We start from the raw sequence: 19809 nt of genomic DNA, 5'->3' as shown, positions 1-19809 counted from the left end.
GAGATCATTTAACAAGAAGGAAGGTGAATGCTTATTCTCTTGGCCCTAATCTCTACCCAGTCATTCAATTCTCAATACCTTTCTTTTCACAGGTTACTGGATAGAGACACTGAAACTCTACACATATATACAAACATTATATACAGATACAGAATGTATGTACACATGCTAATAATTAACTTCTGCCCTTGGAAAAACAGATATTATTCTTAGATCCAAATACAGTCTTGGCTTTTGTAAACTTAACCTCAGCAGGAATTATCTGTGTGTATCAAAGGGTGAAATTTGGTCTAGGCTAATTAAGTTTGTTTTTCTTTTATTATTTAGACATGTAGAGTAGTATTTCCAAAATACATTTATCATGTTTCAAAGAAAGAATTTTTTCTTACATATACTTATAAGTTAAAAGTGCTATGGGTAAGAGCTTAGTTGTGAATCACTGTTAATTTTTGCTTCACTGGGAGTTATAGACCAATATCAGATTATTTCTGACAGAGATGCTTTCCTTCAGTTTTTAGAAGAGGGAGAAAGTAGAAGGAACATTGAGCTTTTTATTTAAATGACCTGAGATGTGTGTCTTTAAACTTCCAATTACAGAGCACAGATTTGCTGCTGAACCTCCTGTAAGCCTATCTGTTAAAAGCCTGCGTGGTTTCTTGACATGTCACCTCCAGCCTCTGATTAGCAAATTGCAGGCCAAGCTAAAACATTTAGGCAGTGCTGCAGCTTGTCTCATTTGGGAGGACTAGATCATTACAGTTTGGTAATTTAGATAAATCTTTTCAGTCCATACTTCTTCCTTCTGTAGAAATCTGCTGCTCAGAGAAGGCACTTGGGGCCAAATTACACACTACATTTTCCTTGGGAGAAAATGCCAAAAAAAATTGCATTGATGGAATTTAAGAGGGGTTTACTGCATTCACTATCTGAAATTACCTTGTTCATTTACTCACTTATGGGTTGTCTCCTCCTCTAAAATCTAAGCTCCAGGAGAGATCACAGACCTCCTCTGTCTTGAGAACTACTATATCTCCAGATCATTGCTCAGAGCTCCGCAAGTATTTGTTGAATGAATAATGCATTTATGCATCCATTCCTCACATATTACAGATGAGAAAAATAAGTCCCCTGCCTTTAAGAGGTTCAGAGTCTTTTTAGAGGAGACACAACCACTAAAACCACTATAGGGCAAGACATGAGACTAGGAAGGGAAGCAGATGCTAGATATCACCATTAAAAATATAAGCTACATAATATCATCGTGTATCTTAAGTAGGCTATGATACAAATACAGACATGGTCACTACATTACCCCACACACTGACTAGTTGTTTATTCAGTAAGTATTCATTGAGTACGTGGGCAGTGCTGACATCCTTATATCTGGAACCACCGCAGAGCGTGAAACTGGTGGTCTGAGGGCAGAGGCAGCTTAGAGTCAAAGGCAAGCCGGGGTCAAGTCAGGGCTGGTGAGCGGCTGAGGCGGTCTCTACAGTCAATCTAGTCATTGGTTGGGGTAGGCAGCTAGCACTGGGATATCTGAAGTAAGGAGGGTAAAGTTCAGGAAGTTCTGTAAGTTCTCAGTCTTTGCATTAAACGGAAAGACCATGATGTTGGAGGATATTCAGGGATGTCCATGAAGTCAGGTAGGGAATAATTCATCCCTTTTCCCCTTGTTGTCTCCCAGTTTAGGGCTTCTACTTTTCAGGATAGAATCAGGACTTGGCCCAGAGTCCTGGCACGAGAATGTCTTCAAATGTTCTCACTGCAGCCACCCCTGGCTTAAGGACATATGGGACCAGGGTCACAGGACTGGAGGCCCTTTAGATAATGAACCACCTGCTACCAGGACAAGTCATCCCTGTTTATTTATTATGTGTAAATTCATTAGCACAGAAATTAAATTACATCTGTGACTTTGGACTCTGAATGATGACTCAATGCATAGTTGAAACAGTTGCTTTGTTGTTTAGTAGCTAATAACACCAAAAAGCTAATATTTATTGAGCAGCGATAATGTGCCAGAGCTTCATTGTAGACATTTTCCACTGACTAACCTATTTATTATTCATAAACACCTTACGGTGGTTACTATTACTATCCCATTACAGATGAGGAAACAGGCCCAGAGAGGTTGAGTAATTTGCCCCAAATTGTAACTGAGACTCAAGTTCAGCTGCCTGACGCAATGAAAGTCAAACTCGTGAGACAGGTGCGGGGGCAAAAGGGAAAAGGTTTATTCAGGTTCTGTAACCTGGGAGAACGGTAGACTCCTGTCTTAAAGACCATGCACCCCCTTCCGGCTCAAGCCCGTGGTTTCTATAGTGATAGGGAGGGGAGGGCTTGTTTTCCTTTCCAATTACCTTGCTAGCTATCTTTCAGAGCCCCCTGGGCCCTGTCCGTTCATCTTTCCAGCTTTTGGCAGGCTCAGTGTAAGCACCTCCCCCTGCACCCTCTTGGCCAACGGGGGAGACTCACCGGTGCTCCCCAATGTCTACAGCAGTGGGGAGGGGGTTGCTGCAGAATCTGCCATCAGGAAACGTGGAGACGCTGCAGTCCTCAGCCGGCCTCCCAATGCGGGACACTGCCTGAACTTCCAGACAAGCTGGTTGCAGTCCTCAGGGCACCTCCCAGGGGCCAGTGTGCCCAGGTCCTCTGTGCAGCCCTCCTGCATGGCCCGCCCCTCTGAAGTGGCCAGCCAGGCCCACACTCTGACTGACAGCTGCCTGTGGTAACACAATCACGCAAGCACAACTCATAAAAGGTAGGGTGAGAGAACCGAGACAGCTGTCTCCGGAGGCAGCAAACCGCTAACCACTGATAACTGCTCTCATTTATTGAATACCAGCTATGTCCAAGGGACTCTATATTTATGTTTATCTCTGTAAGTCTGTTTCTTACAGCAACATTGCAAATTATGTATTATTTTCCTCATTTTGCAGACAAAGACACTTACAAATGGCCCAATAAGTTCTGAAATCAGGGTATGAACCCTGTCTGTCTGTCCGTCTGTCTGTCCCAAAGGCCTCTGCTCCATCCACTGCCTGGAGCTTTCTCTGTGATCTTCCTTTCCACAGCACTCGAATAGCGAATGACCTCATTCTTGCTTTTTCTATTCTTGCTTTATTTCATTTTTCCTAGTCAAAAATAGCAACAAGTTCTGAGTGTTTATTAGGAGGTTCTGTGTTCCTTTCTGAGAGTTATAATCTTCCACATCCACATACTACGATATATCTTTTCACTAATGGTCCTTTACATGCCCTCATTTGATCATCTCAGGGCCACAAGCTATAAAAGGTGGGTATGAATGTCTTTCTATTTCTGAAATGAATAAACCTCAGGAGAGAGTAAATAACATGCCCAAGGGGCCTGCACCTAGGCCTGCTCTGCTTTCATTTACTTGCCTTTGTTTCTACTTTGTGTAAACATCTTGAAGCAAAGCCTGAGAGGTACGAGAATCAGACCAAAAAAAATGAAATCTGGTTCTCATCTGAGAGAGGCCATATGGATTTCTATAATAGTTTCTCTACCTGCAATAAAAATATCTAAAAAGAGATCAGAGGATTCCAGCTAAATTCAGAGGGCTGGACACAAGTATTTCCCATTACTTTTTCTTGAAATTATATAAAAATAACAGAAAATGCATAAACAGAGCATAAATCCACAATAACAAAGATACTGAAAGAGATGATCCATCTAGGAGGTCCGACATCTGAATAGTAGAAGCCCTCAAAAGAGAGAACACACAGAGAGGGGCTACAAAAAAAAAAAAAAAAAAATTCAAAACTTTTATCCAGAATTGAAAGATATGAAATTTCAGATTGAGATAGCCAATGAATGCCCCGCTCAACAGATGAAAAAGACCCCCCAAAAGTCATTGTTATGAAATCTCAGAACTCTATAAATAAAGAAAATATGCAAAAAGTATCCACGATAAAAAATTTTAAAAAACCAACAGGTGACATAAAAGAAAGAATCTTGCCTTGGTTGGTGTGGCTCAGTTGTTGGAGCATCATCTCATAACTGAAAGGTTGCAGGTTCAATTCCCAGTCAGGGCACATCCCTAGGTTGTAGGTTCAATCCCAGTCCTGGTGCATATAGGAGGCAACTAATTGATGTTCCTCTTTCATATCAATGTTTCTTTCTTCTTCCTGTCTCTCTAAAACAGCAATGAAAACAAATGTCCGGAGGTGAGGATTAGGAAAAAATCTAGGGGAAAAAGAAAAAAATCTCTGGTGTAAATTTTTTCCAATACAGAATTTTAAGCTGATACAAATGATCAATCAAGTATGTGGTTAGAACAAAAGTGCTGTCAGATATGCACCTCAAAAATATTTACTGCCAATGTGCCCTTTCTCAAGGAGCTATTAGAGAATGTGCCTTACTGAAACAAGGGAATAAAGCAAGAAAGAAGACATGGGATGGGATCAAGGAAGTAGGAGACCTAACAACACATTCACAGTGAAGGGGATTCCCGGGATGGTGATGACAGGATTGTTCAGGAAGGCAGTTGTGTATCAGGACCAGGGAGCAACCAACCCAGATGGGAACGACAGGAAACAGAGGGTTCCAGAAGCATGTCTCCAAAACAAAGATAAAAATGACAGACACAGAGATGTTTGGCTGTAATGAAGTGCAATTTACACTTAAATTAAAAGTTTAGGAATAAATTAGGGATATACAAAACTAAGCAAAGGAAAAAAACAATTCAGTGAAAAGTTTTTAAAAGTTTAAATGCTATGTAACTACAATATACTACATACTACACAATGTAGCTTTGAATACTGCATGAATAAAATTATGGCATGATTACATTGAAAGAATGGGTGAAGGGAAGTAGGAGTGGCATATATAGGTAACTTGCTCATTTTGACACTAAAATAAATAGATAATATTTAAAGCAAGAAAATAATAGCATAATGTTGTCTGTCTGAATATGAAGGTATATGCTAGAGGAAGCAGATAAAAGAGTGGAAAATAGTTGCCTCAAGGGAATGGAAATCAGGGTGAGGAAGAGATGGTTCAAAGAATATAGTTCTTCTTAGAAACTATGACAGAAATGGTATTGTCTACTGTTTACTCCCTGTTTTCTTGGTAATGAGATTCCAGTTTGGGAGAGCATATGCACAAAGCAGCAAGCCATGCTTCTCAGTCACGCTTGCATCTAGATGTGGCAGTATGACTTCATTGCAGACAGTGGGATGTAAGCAGAAGTTGCTGGGAATGACATACCTTTTGTCTTTCCTTTTTTTCTTCCTAGTGCCTATAACACCAATGTAAATGGCTGAAGCTTATTGTGACTAAGGACAGAGAAGCAGAAAGCTAGAAGGATCCTATATTTCTGATAACTTCAGAAGGTACCAAACAAGCCCTGGACTGTCTAGCACTAAACAGCCTTTACTACAAGAGAACAAGCCTTATGTATTTAATACATGCATATTTTGAGTTTATGTTAAATGCAACTGAAATTTCATTCTAACTAATACATAGACCTGAAGTGTCTATACAGCTTATTAAACTATGTATGTGTGACTTGGATAAAAATTAAATTTGAGGAAAAAAAGGAAGGTCAGAAAAGAAGAGAAGAGTTGCCATGCATGTTCACTTGATAAATGATGCTCTTTCTTCACAGGCCTCATTGCTAAAGGCATGTCTGAGATGAAAAGTACACTGAATGGAACTCATGGCAGATGAGATATTGAGAAAAAAGATTGGTGATTTGAAAATACAATAATAAAAACTTCCCCAAAATACAAAGAGTAAAAGGAAATTAGAAAAATGAAGAGATCCTTAGTATGCTGTAAAATATCTTAAGAAGCCTAATATCTATGAAATTGGAGTCCCTGAAGGGGAGGTAGGGGAAGGAGTAAATGGACAGAAAAAAATATTTAAAGAAATAATGGCTGAAAACTCTCCATATGTGATGAAACTTATAAATCTAAATATGTTAGAAGCTAAACAAATCTCAAGCACAAGACATATTGAATAGTATTGCTCAAAGCCAATAATAAATAGAAATATTAAAGTCAGAGGGGGGAAAAAAAAGACACGTTAGGTACAGAAGAACAATAAGGATTACAGCAGATTTCTTATAAGAAACAATGGAAGTGAGAAGATACTGGAACAACATCTGTAAAGTATAGGGGAGAAACCCAACTGTTAATCTAGAATTCTACACTCAGGAAAAAAGTAATAAAGTCAAAATTTAAAAATGTTTGTTTACATATAAATGCAATAGTTCATCAGAAGAAAACCGGGACAATAAGAGATGTTAAGGAAGTCCTTCAGGCAGAAAGAAAATGATAACAGGTGGAAATATGTATCTACACAATACAACCAGGAGAACTAGAACTGGTATTTAAATGGAAAAATTTATTAAAACATTTTTACTTTATGATTAAGAGCAATGCAAGAATGTGCATTCTTATAACTTCTGCTCAAACTTGTCCCAGAAGTTCCAATTGGTAAATAACACAAGAAAAAATGCATTTGGATTTAAAAGTAAAAAGTAAAACTAATTTTGTTTGTATACAATAGGATTGTCAAAATAGAAAATCTAATGAAATCTACAAAAAAGCTGAAAAGCTAATAAATGATTTTAGTAAGATTGTAGAATGCATGAAAATATGCAAAATAATTGGTTGTATTTCTATATACCAGTGACAATTAAAATTTTAAAACAATACTATTTACAAAAGCATCAAAAATCTAATATACTTAGGAATAAATCTGACAAAACTGCCAGATATGTACATGGAAAATTAACATTGCTGAGAGAAATTAAAGAAGAACTAAATAAACTAAACAAGACTCAATGTTGTTAAGATATTAGCATTCCCCAAATTAATCTATAGATTGAATGAAATCCTCATCAAAAGCCCAGCAATTTTTTTGTAGAAACTGACAAATTGATTCTAAAATTTATATGAAATTGAAAAGAACCTAGAATAGCAAAACAACTTTGGAAAAGAAGATGGATAAGTAACACTAACCAATTTCAAGGTTTATTATAAAGCTATAATAATCAACACAGCATTGTACTGGAGTAAAGATAGAAAAAGAAATCAACAGGACAAAATAGTGATTCCAGAAAGAGAACCACATATACATGCACAACTGATTTTTTTTTTTTTTTTTACTATGTTGCAAAAGCAGTGCAGTAGAGAAACAATCGTCTTTTCCATAAATGGTGCTGGAATAATTGAATAGCCACATTCAAAAAAAGAACTTTGATCCATACCTAGTCGTGTCGTGTCGGCAGCCGTCCGTCTTGAGCGACGATGGTGTAGCTTCTTAAGAGTCTATCTGCACTGCCGAGAATGGTTGTGCAGTCCGACTCGGGAGTGACACGGTATCTGTCTCCTCCCATGTTGAATCGACATCTTGCGATGACGCTGGAGTGTCCTCTCCAGTGAAGCTGAAGCTACAGAACCTGGGCAGGGTGATATGGAGGGTCTGCTGTTGGCCATGCAGCAGACCCCCCCTCTCTTCGCAGCTGAAGGGCCCAAGGGAAAGACGGAGTCAATACAGCTTGGCTTCAGGTGCGCCGCAGGAGTTGCTGGTGTTGACTACAACGTCAAACCGCCTTAGGGACTCCGGCTCCGGATTTTCTGTCGGGGTTTACTCCCTTAGCCTTTCCCCTGAAGAGGTCTGCCATATGGGCCTTCCTGTCCTTACTTCGCTAGCAGGCTTCACAGTGGGGCTTGTCAAAGCTTCTGTTGTCTGGTGTCCCGAGACCAAAGGCCAGAGAACAAAACTCTCTTACAAATCTGGGTGAACGCATCTCTTGTCAGGGTCCCCAGAATATCCCAAGGCCCCCATGCTGCCACTGCTGGCCTTTCTTCCTGACTGAGCGGCAGGAGCTTGGGGGCCAAGGACCAGGTCAGTCCCCCGGGGAGGGCTTTGCGAGCACCAAGTTCCTTGTAGTCACGCTTGGCTCCTTACAAGAGTCTGGCCACAGCTGAGCAAATGAGCAGATTGGTTACAAAACCAATTTCCCCAAGTATATCCTGGTTTGGCTCAGTGGATTGAGCGTCGGCCTGCGAGCTAAGTGTCGCTGGTTCGATCTTCCAGTCAGGGCACATCAGAGAAGGAAAACTCTGACTCCAAAAAACCTCCGCTGCCTTGCGGCATACCTCTTCAGGGGAAAGGCTAAGGGAGTAAACCCCGACAGAAAATCCAGAGCCGGAGTCCCTAAGGTGGTTTGACGTTGTAGTCAACACCGGCAACTCCTGCGGCGCACCTGAAGCCAAGCTGTATTGACTCCGTCTTTCCCTTGGATCCTTCAGCTGCGAAGAGAGGGGGGGTCTGCTGCATGGCCAACAGCAGACCCTCCATATCACCCTGCCCGGGCTCTGTAGCTTCAGCTTCACTGGAGAGGACACTCCAGCATCATCGCAAGATGTCGATTCAACACGGGAGGAGACAGATACCGTGTCACCCCCGAGTCGGACTGCACAGCCATTCTCGGCGGTGCAGATAGACTTTTAAGAAGCTACACCATCGTCTCTCGAGATGGACGGCTGCCGACGACAGTATGCCGCAAGGCAGCGGAGGTTTTTTGGAGTCAGAGTTTTCCTTCTCTGTCCATACCTAGTACCATATAAAAAAACTAACTTAGAATGTATCATAAACCTAAATGTAAAACCTAAAACTATAAAATGTCCAGAAGAAAACAGATGAGGACATTTTTGTGACTGGTTTCAAATTCCTAATTTTGGAGTTCCTCTGCTATAATGCAAAAACGCTTTTGCGCACACAGGGTGACAGCTGGCTTTCATAACCTCATTCTGAAAGGGAGGATGGGATGGAAGCAGCCCATGCAGTTGTAAAACTCTGCCTCTGATCCAGAAACCTCATGTTTGCTCCCTGGAATACAGGCAGAGTTCTATCCAATCTCAGGTAACTCCATCACTCTCATATCTTCTTATGATGCCCACATTTATATTTCCAGTCTAGACTTTTTGGTTTTCCGACTGGAATTTTCCACGAGCCCTGGTATACATCCACTTAGATGCCTCACAGACATTTCACACCCAGTGTGTCCAAAGCTGCACTTGATACCCCGTCCCACACGTCAGCTTATTTTCCTATGGAGGCCTCACCTCTGCTTAGTCTCCAAGGCCAGAAACCTGGCAACCACCACATGTGTGTGACAATACAGGAGAGGCAAGAGTCACACAGAATTTCAGTGTTTGTAGCCGGGATGACTGAGAGTGGTTTATTCACTGAAAAATGCCCAGGAGAGGAATGTTACATCCAGGAGGGAAGATGCTGGGATTGTGGACATGTTGATTTCAAGGTGCCGGCAGGGCATCTGGGTGGAGATTTCTAAGAGTCGGTTGGAAATGACACTGTACATGACAGATGGCTGATCTCGCTTACAGAAATGAAAGCTCAAGAGCTTTTCTGAAAAGTTTAAGCTGTGGTTTGACAGGAATCATACTGTTTCTAAGAGTGAAAACACTCATAAGCATTCAGCTGTAGAGAACAGACTACAGGGAGGAAGAAGGAGTGGCATGTGGACCATGCTTTTCTGGCCAGTTAAAGGACAGGCAGCACAAGTCAAAATGTACGTGCTAGGTCTTTTACTAGGGGGTTCTTAGATATATGATTTCTTCCTCTCCGCCTGACAAAATCTCTTTCCTCTCTTCCCTGCTGCCTCTCTTACCCTATTTTCTTCCAGTCTGGAAGTGCCTTCAGGGAAGAAGGCAGTGTGCAGACAGGGGCCTGGCTGTAGGTTTTCCACTCCGCTGCGTTAGGAAGGCAGGCAGTAAGGAACAGGTTAGCAGGAAAAGTCTTAAGGCTCTGGCTACCCTTTTGGATTTGTGCTGTGGACTTGACAGCCTGCCCGAGAAAGGCTGAAGGGCTGTGTGTTCTGCATGTCTGGAATTTATTCCTTTGGCTCTGAAAGATGTGACACTGCATAATGGCCATGAAGAAGTGATTTTGAGCCTGTGACTATCTTGGCAAAAGATCCAGGAAAACATATGGACCTAATCTTCGGGACATTTGTAGAAGACCCTTCCCTTAGGGGCTGTCTTTGTAGGCTTGCTTTCACTTCTAAGTCTTATGGCTCTCAGCTTAGCTTTATTCTGTTTTTACTTAAGAGATGAAAAGCTAAATTATATTCAATTTGAAGAACTAAAAATATTAATGTAAGAGCAAGTCATCATTATGGCACATATCAATTTCTCACCTCTGAGACAGCACAGAGCAGGGCTCTGGATATTAACCCAGCCAGGATTAGGGAAAAAGAGATCTGGGTGGATCTTGGTACACACTGTGAAAATATAAGTTTTACCAGCCTGGGATCTAGTGTCTTCATCTATCCATTTACAAAAAGGCAGCATAAACAAAAAAATCTTCCTAGGAATGATAACTTGCTTCAATATTATTCTGGGACAAAATGTTTTTCTTTTTTAATGAATTTGAGGAATTACTCATTTACCTTTGGAACAGATTTCAATCTATATACATTTTTATTTAAAAAATAGTTGAGATAGTACAATAAACCCAGCTAATTTTCCCCTTAGTTTCTGTGTGTGTTTGGGAAGTACCACTTGTTCAATCTAAACTTCATTCATGGCTTTCATTTAATCCTATCCTTGTTTTTTTCCTTGAAGAGTCTAAGGTGATGATTTTTTAAAAACTCAGAAAATACCAAAGCCCAGGCCTCAGTCCATGGAAATTGACTGTGCTTTGCCCTGAAAGTTGCCTTTTAAAACAAGCTCCCAGAAGAATGCCAGGTAAGAAGTCTGCCAGGAGCCAATATTTATTCATTTACCAGTGTTTTCTGAATGCTCTTTGAGAAAATTCTTTGGAACTGTTCTACTGGGAAAAGGAGAAAGAGAATATAACTGTGCAGAAGGCAGTTTCCTGGGCTACAAGGTCTTCTTTGTTTAGACCTATATGATTTTTCTCCTAAGGAAGCTCTCAGAACCACCTTGCTAAAAAGTTGCTTGGCTGATGGCCAGCCTGAAAGGGACAGGTTTTTAAAATCTCAGTGGTTGCTACAGTATCAAGGTCTAAGCAAAAGGCTGTTCTTTGAACCTTGGCTGAGAGAAATAAGTAATTACACATTCTTCTGTATTCTGACACATTATGGTTATAGATGAAGTCAGTCTTATAAATCTGATTATATGAGTAAACATAAAATGGAATATTATTCTGCCTTAAAAAGAAGAAAATCCTGTGACCTGCGACAACAGGAATGAACCTTGAGGGCATTATGCTAAGTGAAATAAGCTACTCAGAGAAAGGCAACCAATGCATGGTACCACTTACATGTGGAATCTAAATTTTCAAAAAATTGAATTCATACAAACAGTAGAACTGTGATTGCCAGGGGCTAGGGAGTGGAGGTAGTAGGGATAGGTTGGTAAAAGAGTAATCGTCGTCGGCAGCCGTCCGTCTCGAGAGACGATGGTGTAGCTTCTTAAAAGTCTATCTGCACCGCCGATATTGTTATAAAATGAATAAATCTGAGCATCTAATGTAGAACATGGTGACCACAGTTGATAACACTGTATTGTATAAGTGAAATTTGCTAAGAGAATAGAACTTAAGTGTTCCCCCAAAGAAGGATAAAATGTGAGGTAATGAGTGTGTTAATTAACTTTATGATGGTATGATTTGATACATGCCCACATGTATCAAATCATCAAATCATCATTAAATATACTTTAAATGTCTTATAATTTTATTTGTTAATTAAACTTCAATAAAGCTGAAAATGTTTCTTAAGAAGAAAAGAAAATATAGGGAGAATGTCCACCTTTGCTTTCAACATCACGAAGACTAGCTTTTATAAAATCATTAGCTAGTCAATGATTACCGATGAAATTAAGAGTCTCTTGTACCAGAGTGTTACCATTCTAGCAGCACTGACTGTTAAAAATATTCTTTCTACCAATACCCATAAAGAATAGAATACAGTAACCCCTGGATTGGTGTCTGTAGCTTGCCTAGTAAGGGCTAGCGACAGGATGGGGATTAAATAGAAGGAAGCTGGGAAAAGAAAAAAAGGAAGGAGCGAATGGGAAGGAGGGAGGTAAGCTGGCGGTGCTCGGTTTTTCAAGGAAGCAGGTTCTCCAGGAAGACAGAGGCTGGAAATCGTAAAAATAAAGGGTGAGCCATATCTAGAGCAATAAATTTTATGAAATGTTAATTGGGTTTATTCTCAGAACCCTTCCTTTTACTAGTATGTTTAATACCAAACACTAAAAAATTAATCAGGAAATTCCATCTGGCCAACAATTTTAATTTATGAAATTCCTTTTGCTTCAGAAGATTAAAAGCAATCCTCTGAGTAAAGTGAGCATTCTAAGAGCGTCCCAAGCAGCCCTGAGCAATGACTCTAGAGTGTCATTTCCTTTTAGATTGTAACAACTTGGAGTCACTTGCAATCTATAAATAAACTTACATTTTACAGAAGTGGCTCTAAAGAAAAGCAGCAGAATGCTAGAATTCAATATAAAAGGCTATTTTTAAAAGTGTTTTGATACTTAAAAATTAATTATAGGCCTCAGATAACACAGGAGTTAGTTATAACTTGTCTTACTGTGAGTTTTATGTTGCTTAACAACTCTAAAACAATTCTTCTACATCTGTGCTTTATTTTAAATGTAAGTCAATCTTAATTGAAGATTTTGTTGTTTATGACTGCCGTGGTGTGTAGTGGGGAAAAGGAAATCAGCAAGAAATGTTGTTTACTTTCAAAAATACCCACTTGGTCTTTAGATATTTGTGGTTTCCCTAGGTACGATATAAGAAGTTATCTAACACCAAAATGAATCTTTGAAACAAAAGAAAGAAGGCGTACCCCTTCCGAAACCCAAACCCAAGGAGATACAATCAAAGTTTGACAAAGGCCAAGGGCTCTTTGGCGCTGCTCTCTCTGCAGCAGCTGCATGGGGGCAAGCAGAGTGCCGGCCGCGGCCCAGGCACCATCAGGCCTTGGCAGCGTGCATGTGCAGATGGGAAAATGAGACACCGGGAAATTCAGCATCTTTGGGTCTTGGCCTGTGGGCCTGTGGCCCCAGAGGCTGAACTTCTGCAGTGAGATGGAGCTGAACCACCTGGTTGTGGATGAGACACTGGGCAACGGGGGACAGTCCTTTGTTTTCTCTCCAGTAAATCTTGCCACAATTGCTTGTATCCTCCTATGCGTGAGTCCCTGAAATGCTTTCTCGTGACTCTGTGCAAGAATCCTATTTTCACTGGCAACAAATATATTTGTCCAACTGAACTTGTGAGTTGATTTTATATTAGGGGATAACAGAGAAGATATCTTGATGTAAATGAGACTTGTCTGAAACCACATGCCTGGGAAATATTATAACTTTTATATCGAAAAGCACAGGTAGGATGATGTAGAAGTTGTAGTATTTGGCAATTTTAGGCCTAAGAAAGTGTTAACTGCTCTTTCAAGAGTATGTGGTTTGAAAATATAGGAAGCAGTGGTCATTTCTGCTCCTATCTTAATCAACAAAGATTAAGTGCTAGGTCTTATCTGGTTTTAGCTCTAGAAAAATAATCTTTGGGTGGTTTTCTCCTGAGAATTCATTTGAAGAGGAGCAGACTTTAGCTATAGACAGAACTAAAGACAGAACAGGACCTCAGACACATGACTCTTATAACTGAAACTGATTTGTTTTCCATAATTTGGCCTGTCTTACCACATTATATTCCAGACAGAGTAAAAATGACCACTTCCAAGCTTGCTGTTTCTTGACAACTGAAAATAAATAATACCATTTTTTTGAAAGAAGAAAGAATAAACACAATATTTGATTCAATGGTACCATAGAAATCCAACAAAAAACATACTCAGTTATATTTTTCAACTTCATGGACAACAACTATTAACTTAGGCAGTAAGAGCATAGTTCATATGATCCATTACACAACAGAACCAATGCGAAGGGATATTATCACCCTGAAATAAGTTACACCTTGGATCCCGGTTGGGTAAAGAGAACACAAGGGCATAAGGATAAGTCTAGTTGACATTTCTAGGAGAGATAATAAACAATCTAGGCCAACAGCAAAATATTCTCAGTCTTTCTTGGGGAAGTGAGCTACTACTATTCCAGTAAGCAGAACTTCTGTAAGGGAGTTTGTTACATAGCCACTAATGGCCTCTTGCCATAGATCCCAAGAGAAAGGCCCCAGGCATCTAAGATGTTCACTGGTCTAGAGAGCTAAGCAAGACAAATATTTTCTTTCCTAAACTCAAGAGTCTTCATTTTGGCATCTGGTAAGGACACTAACTCTGAGAGGTTGTAAAATGTCAAACTGACCCTCATAAATTGTGAGAATAGTTCATGTGATGACGTCAGTTTGGTGTGGCTAATAGAAGGTATTGCACTTATTTAATAAATCTATATAAAAATTTTAAAGTTATGGACACTGAATCACTGCAAAATATTTCCCAGAGATACTGTACCTGTGTACTGTAGCAGACAAAATAAAAATAACAGCTTTAGAGAATGAACACGGAGAGAATACTAGGCTAGATGGGCCCTTATTTGCTAGAACGGCATTTTATATAATCTTCCTTTCTTAGGCCTTTTGAAAAATCCGGTCTCCAGTCCCATTCTTAACATCATTTCTTTTCATTTTTACCACATCTGAGATGAGTGAAAATGTCTTTTAGTAGCAAAACTGGTCTAAGTGTGAAATCAACACCAGCTTGAAATCACTGTTGGGTCAAGCTGTCAAATTTCATTGAATTAGAATCTAAAGTCAGGTTCCAAGGAGACATGAATAATGTCTGTGCTGGTCTTTCCCTCTCAAATTAGTATTCATGAGTCACTGGGAACATTTTTCTGTCTCTCTCTTTGCATTTGTCTCAGTAGTTGTATCGTTTGATTGCTAATGTGTTTGAATTGAGCTGCTTGATTTTAATTCAACCTGGCACCTCTTCATGGAGCAGTAAATTTTCTCTCAATGGCCATACGTTAAATGATGGGGAGCCCTGAAGGCTCTTCCACCAATGAGATTTCAGCCTTTATTGCTTTATGCAGCCCATCCATCCTTGGTTCAAGGACAGCCTAGATGCGGAATCCCAGTTCAGAGGCTCACAGGGAGTGACACACATTACCTGGCGGGATGTGTAAGATAAGCCTTTCTGTTCTCTTCTATACCACCCTGGTAGATTCTGGTACATTTTCCCCTCACTTAACAAGTAGGAGTTCACTCACTGAGGGAAAAGTATCCTCAAAGCTCATGTGTCTTGGTGGCATGGTTCTTTAATGTCAGACTTTTGCTCCTCAAAATCTTTAGACTTAAAATCAACAGAACCATTTGACATACAAAAATAACATCTGCTTTGAAACCTAAAAGCTCCCAATCATTATTTATGTGCTATTCTGAAATAAGATACTGCTTAGGGGTTTGTATGTGTGTGTACAAGCTCCTTAGCTTTCAAACCAAATACCCAATTCCCAAACACAAAAGTTAGAACTTCTTAGTGCATAGCAGATATCTGATCACATGCTAAACCCAGTTTACAGGGACACAGAGCTTTAACATGTTCTACAACTCATTCCTTTTGACTGAGGAGTCTCTTCTTTTAAGTAAGTGGTGAGTCATGGGGATGTGTAGAAGCAGAACTTCTTTCTTACATATCATTCTGGGTTGCTTCCAGGACTAGCCAGATTTCTAGAAAAGAAAGGACCTGAAAAAACAGCAAACGATTCCTTGAGACCAGACTGAAGAAGGCAGGGCATGAAGAGATTACAGGTTTATGGGCCAGGCAAACCTAATAGCAGCCATGTGCTGGCCTCGTCGTCCCCAACAGCACTTCTCTACAAAGACATTGGGCAGGGTATTCCATTCCCTGACTTGGAAAGGAAGAAAAAGTTATTATTATTATTATTATTATTATTATTATTATTATTATTATTATTATTATTATTATTTTGCTCAAAGCAATCTTCTAGAGAAAGCAGTTGTTTCCCCCACATCAGTATTTTATCAGAATCAAGACTTAATGGTAAAATAAAAGGAAATGAATCCTGTTTTCTTGATTGCCCCGCATGCACATATTCCCAGTCTTTCTTCTTCCCATAATGACACTTAACTGGGTCTTAAAATGTGGTTTTTCTAAGAAGAAACTTTATGTTTTTAAGAGTGCTTTTCCAAAAACAGGATTTCCTCTAGTGCCACTGTTCTTCCAACATGAAAATTTTTGCTGTCAATTTTTCTTGTATGTACATCATCTTAAGTGGTTTGTTTTCTCTTTCTAAAGAGATTTTTTTATTGACCCAGCTACCCTCACTCCCTCCCCACATGGCATAAAATGTCAAGACAGCAGGCTGGGTGCTACAGACATAGAACAGATAGAAACTAGCAATCCCACAAAGGGACCAAACTCACAACTGTGTAAAGAAATGCTAAGATAAGCATTCACATCCCGCTCTGTTAGATTGCAAGGGGCATTTTGTTTATTAGCGGCTAAATGTCTTTAAAGCACTGCTTTTGTTTCCACAGGAAAAAACAGTAGTTTAGCAAAGTAATAGGTTAACACAATTTTAAGATTCAAAGCTATATACAAATAGATTTTTAGATCCACTGCCACGATACATTATTAAAGTAAATAATAGAAATAACCTCCTTTCAATTTTATTTGAAATTTTAATGTTTCCAATAAAAAGGTTTACTTCATTTTTTAAAAATGGCAACTTAGAACTACTTATATCATTCCCTCACATTGTACCCAGATTACTGAAGATGTTATAAGTCCTAAAATACCATGTTTCTCATCATATCCCTGTTCCCAAACCAGTGAAAGGATGAGAAAGAGTAATTACAATTAAACACAACTTAAGACTTGGCAGGGAGGGGGGATGACTTGTGTTCAGAAATCAATGTGTTCGTAGAGCTACCTGGGGATTTTAAGTCAAACACAGAGGCAGGCCTATGTGTTCCAAGTCTGACATTCAAAGACTCCCCAAAGAATACTAAACAAAACCAAGCATGGTATTTTAGACATACTTCCTAACTACTGCCATTTATAAATAATAACTTGAAATTCAGCTGTAGTTTACATCTCTTTTTAAAAAACATGCTCTAAAATTCATTTTACGGTGTCAATTACATGAGTAAAATAAGAGCTGAGAAACTCTCCCTAAGAAAATGTTTTTGCTAGAAACCCTGACCTTCTACCTTCTGAGCTTCTTGAAAATGAAAATCTCTGTGTCTTCCAGATGACAGCCACCTTTTCGGGGGAACCAAAATAGCTCTCTCAGGTAGAAAGCTGTCTGTCAGTATGAGTTCTGACAGATATCAGATTCGGTGTGCAGGAGGAAGGCAAGAAACAGTCCCATGGTAGGAGCTTCAGCGACTAGCTAAGGAGCAAGACAAGAAGGGGCAATGGAACACAGTGCACTCCTAGAGACTAGAGGAAGCACGAAGAAACCAGTGGGCATTTCTGGAAATGACAGATAATCTAGGGGGAGAAGAGCCATTAACTCTTGTGGGATTTTTAAGGGGCTGTGCAGTATACAGCAAACTGAAAGGTTTCCGTTTTTGAAAGGAGTCAAATACACTCACATGCGTAGGATTTTCTCTCCCTCTAGTGGTGGGGTGGGAGTCTTTGAAGTGATATTCTATAATTGCATCATACTGCTGCATAAACAAAGATGAGTTTCCATTGGAGCACATTTTGCCCATAAAATTAGGATTTTCATTAGGTGTGCTGCTGTCTCTTATGGGGGTTTTCAAAAACACCCCAACTCTTCTTTTAGGGTGTGAATTGCCTCCTAAGTATTAAGGTAGCAAGGCACTCCCTCTCCTTTTGGGTAAAGAGTTTCCATGCTTACTTCCGAGATACCGGATTCCCCTCTGCCCTGATGTCCTATCAGAAGTCTGGATCAGAAAAATCTGAGGAGCTAAATGAGAAAGAGAAAGCAAGCTTACCTAGAGTAAAGGTGGGAAATATGGAAGCTCAGAGGAGAGAAACTATTAAAGGATCTAAAGAGTGATCTGAACATGATAGGAAAGGCAATAGAGATCAATGAAAGAACAAATCTCCACCACTACTTTGCAGTCTGTCATGCCTATCATTTTCAGTTTTGATCATGTGAAAATACTTCTGGTATAGCAATTTGGATCAATGATAAAGGGTGAAAAAATAAAATGGAGAGATAAAGTAAATACAGACAATTTTAAGGACAGTAACTAAAACTGGCTCCATGAAGGAATGAAATTGCATAGTATCATAACTGTATAGGAGCATTAATGAGACTAGATGGTATGTTACAGCGGTCTAATTAATAGGTTATTTATTGATCAAAAACTGAAAATCAGAGTGAAGCATGGAGATTATGCAGCTTTTTCCCCTGCTCCATATTCGGGCATCAAAGATGCCTACTTGACTTCTCCTGTTGTAAGTCTCCAAGGCAACCAAACTCATATTTTTCTGCAAACACTTTTCTTTTCTAGTGTCCTTATTTCAATAAATAACTCCATCGTTCATCCAGTGTTACAAGCCAGATATCTAGGAGTTACTTAACCCCACCTAGTCTTCCACCATCATATCCAATCCGTCACCGAGTCCTTCAATATTACTTTCTAAGGCTGTCTCACATGGGTCAATTTCTCTTTGCTTCCATCACCACACTTTTTCATCATCTCCCTACTAAACAAAGGGCACCAATTCTATTCATGCTGCACTACTTCATCCCACAAATACTTGTGAGGGGCCTACTTTGTATCTGGTAATACTGTGTTGAACAAGACAAACTCTTCACTAACATGAGATGTTCATAAGCACTCTGTGGAGAATTAAAATAGGGTGACATACTAGAGAAAGGCTGAATGGCTATTCTAAATTGTATGTGCAAATGCAAGAAATACATGGTAGCTTCAACAAGAGGTATGAGTTTTCAAGCAGGAAAATTTTAAAGGAAGTTAGCTGGGATGATGGTATCTGCTATCAATGCTTCCTAGCATATAAGGAGACTATGTCAAATACTGGCCAAGAACAAAAAGAATACAGGCATAGCTCGGGGATATTCCTGGTTTGGTTCCAGACCACCACAATAAAGCGAGTACGGGTGTACCTCAGAAATATTGTGGGTTTGAGTTCCAGATCACCATAATAAAGTGGAGTATCCCAGTGGACCCTCATCTTTTTGCTCTTGGGGGGGACTTGGCTTCCGTTTATAAAAATCACAACACTTATGAAGTGCAATGAAGCAAAGTGCAATAAAATGAGTTATGTCTGTAAGTTAAAATGCACTAGAAGACTCAATCTTGGTCTGTCTCCAAGCATCTTTGCTTAAATATAGCACTTATCACCTGCATGAAAGTATCCCATTTTTATTAACTTTTTTGTATGTCTCCTCTCTCAAGTATATAAGCTCATTTCTGCATCCCCTGGGCCTAAAAACTGTGCCTGGGATACAACAGGCATGCAAATAAGTATCTGTTGTATTAATGAACAAATTGGTGTGTGAAGTGGGACAGAGAAAATAACTGAGCGGTACTGGGGGTTGAGGAAGTTTTCGCGATATGTCAATGTCACTCACTTCATCTCGAAAGGTTAATTCAGGGTCTAAAATCCTGGCCAGGTTTCTCAGCTTTGCATCCCCTTCATTCAAACTCATACACCCGCTCCCAGCCACAGACCTCTCCAACTCCTGGCTAGGAGGAGTCACCCTTCCGACCCGGAAACCCTCCTAGGTTCTCCTCTGTTTCTCCTTCTCTCCCCTCCCCGCCAGGGTTCCGGCAGCCTTCGATTCGCAGTGCTCACTGGGAATAGAAGTCTTCCGGTCGAAGCCTATAGGGTTTTACACTTTT

The sequence above is a fragment of the Furipterus horrens genome, unplaced genomic scaffold, assembly GCF_987537825.1.
Source record: "Furipterus horrens unplaced genomic scaffold, mFurHor1.1.pri manual_scaffold_10, whole genome shotgun sequence".
In the NCBI taxonomy this organism is placed as follows: domain Eukaryota; kingdom Metazoa; phylum Chordata; class Mammalia; order Chiroptera; family Furipteridae; genus Furipterus; species Furipterus horrens.
Note: the sequence above shows the minus strand (reverse complement) of the source record.